The 2,620-nt window shown below is 37.5% G+C and overlaps 1 pseudogene; it reads right to left on the minus strand.

Annotated features, from left to right (window-relative positions):
• LOC17889167 overlaps nucleotides 1-2,620 on the minus strand; it is a 4,951-nt pseudogene that overhangs the window by 475 nt on the left and 1,856 nt on the right.

Consider the following 2,620-nt stretch of genomic DNA (forward strand, 5'->3'; position numbering starts at 1 on the left):
GCTCTCTGTTGAAAATTTTTTGAATCTGTTTTATGTTGCAACTCAGATAAATCTCCGTAATCTGCTCTGCTTATTGCGTCTATGGGCTCACCATCATATCTGATAATTAAGACCTCAGGAATATCAATGAGAGCTTCTCCATCATTAGGTTCAGATACCTTACCATCACCAACAGCTAGAATCCATTTTGAAAATTCTCTAATCTCTTTTGCATCATCTTCAGAAAGATCGTTTGACAATAGACGCATGTTTTTGTCAACGTTAAAAATTTGCAGTGTTCTCATAGGTAAGATGAATTCAATGCTGCTAACACTATTTCAGCCCTACTAGCACCATTGATTACAGGGAGTATTTGCCGGAAATCACCACCAAACACAACCGTCTTTCCACCAAAAGGCTTATTATCCTCATCTCTCATAATATCTGACAAACTTCTATCAAGAGATTCGAAACAGTACCTACTCATCATAGGTGCTTCATCCCATATAATCAATGAAGCTTCTCTAAGCATCTTTGCAAGATCTGAGGCCGGATTAATATTACACATGGTGAAATCATCAAGATGAATAGGAATGGCAAACCTGGAGTGGGTTGTCCTACCACCTTCTAATAACAAAGATGCAATACCACTCGATGCAACATTAATAGCAATTAAACCTCGAGACCTCACAGCGGCATAAAGAGTTTTCCACATAAATGTTTTGCCTGTGCCGCCAAAACCGTAGACAAAGAATATGCCTCCTTTTTTCCCCAAAACTGCACCCATAATCTTATCATAAATTGATCTTTGATTAGTAGTCATCTTCTGAATCCACTCATCATGCTTACCCCTCAAGTACTCACGATCATAGGTTAACTCCTCTGTTATAAACCTGTTGGAATGATCTACTCTCATGTTTGTAGGCTGCGGCATGTCCGTAATGGATTTAAGAGTACTACCATTGCATAGCACCAGTTCTTTGATTAATTGTAGGATTTAATTCTTCTTCTCTTCGTCAGTTAGTGTTAAGTATGCAATTTTTCAAAAAAAAGCCGTAAATTAAAAAAATTTTGAATTAACAAAATCGAAATTTTCAATAAATCAGTAAACATATAAGGTAAACTTTTAGTTTTAAAACAACCCAAACCTGGATTACTGAGATCCTCACGCATCTGCGTCTCGATATCTTCTGACAAAACAACCCACGTCTGTTCCCAAACATTATCGGGTCTCGATAAACAACCATCTAGAAGCATCATTGTGAAGTAGTTGCGTAGCTGTTTTCCAAAAAACCAAATGCTTCCTTCAAGAAGACTGTCAATATAAGCTTGATCATCTTCAACGATCCCACGAGCGAAACATGCCTTCTTGTATGTCTCGTAGACAAATCGTTTATATGTTCTGATATCATCGTCAGATGTCGGTCCAGGTACTATGCCAAGCAAAATCCTCATGTAGTATTCATCTTCCATTTTATGAGGAACGTAATTAATCCTTCCAATGGAGAAGCCTCTTTCCCTTTGTTTATATTGTTTAAGCTTCCCATCCCAAGTAAAATACTTTGGTATTTCTCCATAAGTAAAATTCCTGGCGAATGCGTTCACTTTATTGAGATTAAGATAGGCCATAAACATAGAATCAACATTTGCTCTTCTGTCCAAAACATCTTGGATACTTTCCTTCTCTTTGTAAAACACTGGCTGTTTTCCTGGCGGGTGAAATGGCAGTTTCATAACTGGTATACTCCTATATTGAATCGGGAACTTGAAAAGTCTCCATGCTGATTCTCATGTAGATACATATCTACGGAAAAGGTTAAAAGCAATGAAATCAATGTTTAAAAAAAAATGCAAAAATGATTATTTATAAAAAAGAAGACAGACCTGCAGTCGAAGTAGTCTTTGATTTCATTTTTTTCTTTGCTTCTGCATTAGTATCTGCTGAGCTCACCCCTTGACCAGTTCTTGTGACACTTTCGGGAATAGACCCGAAAGGCTGTTGAGTAGACTCTACCACCAATCTTGTCCTTTTTTTATGTACTTAAATAAGTACTTTATAGAACCCGACTGGTTGCACCACTCCACATTTATGTGAGCTCGATAACGCAAGGAAAGTAAACGGTTATAAGGTACCACGTATCTATTATCACACTTGAACCTAGACTTCTCCACATAGTGTGGTGATTCTCGCCTTCTATAGATAGGGTATCCATCTTTACCAACTGTGGTGATATCGTAAAACTCCTTTGGATAAAACTTGGAACATTTACCGTCAACCAAACATGGTGAACTCGTATTTGCCGGGCCGCAAGGTCTGTGAATCATGCAGTCCTTAACAACGTCATACAGCTCTGGATCTACTGTTTGATCTGGAATCTCTGCTGATATTTTTTATCAATATCATCAGCAGTTGGTAATTTACAACTCGGATCCATGAATAAGAGTATATGGGCATGTGGGAGTCCTCTCTTCTGGAATTCAATGGTGTACATCGTTGCATTAGGAAGACAAACATATTAATCATTATGAGGAGTATAACACATAAATTAATGCAAACATATTTTAAAAATACTCACCAGCAATAGTCTTCCCTAGTATGTCGCCTTCAATTAGGTCTAACATAAGTGAATCTAACTTCATC

The sequence above is a fragment of the Capsella rubella genome, unplaced genomic scaffold, assembly GCF_000375325.1.
Source record: "Capsella rubella cultivar Monte Gargano unplaced genomic scaffold, Caprub1_0 scaffold_4, whole genome shotgun sequence".
NCBI classification, from domain to species: domain Eukaryota; kingdom Viridiplantae; phylum Streptophyta; class Magnoliopsida; order Brassicales; family Brassicaceae; genus Capsella; species Capsella rubella.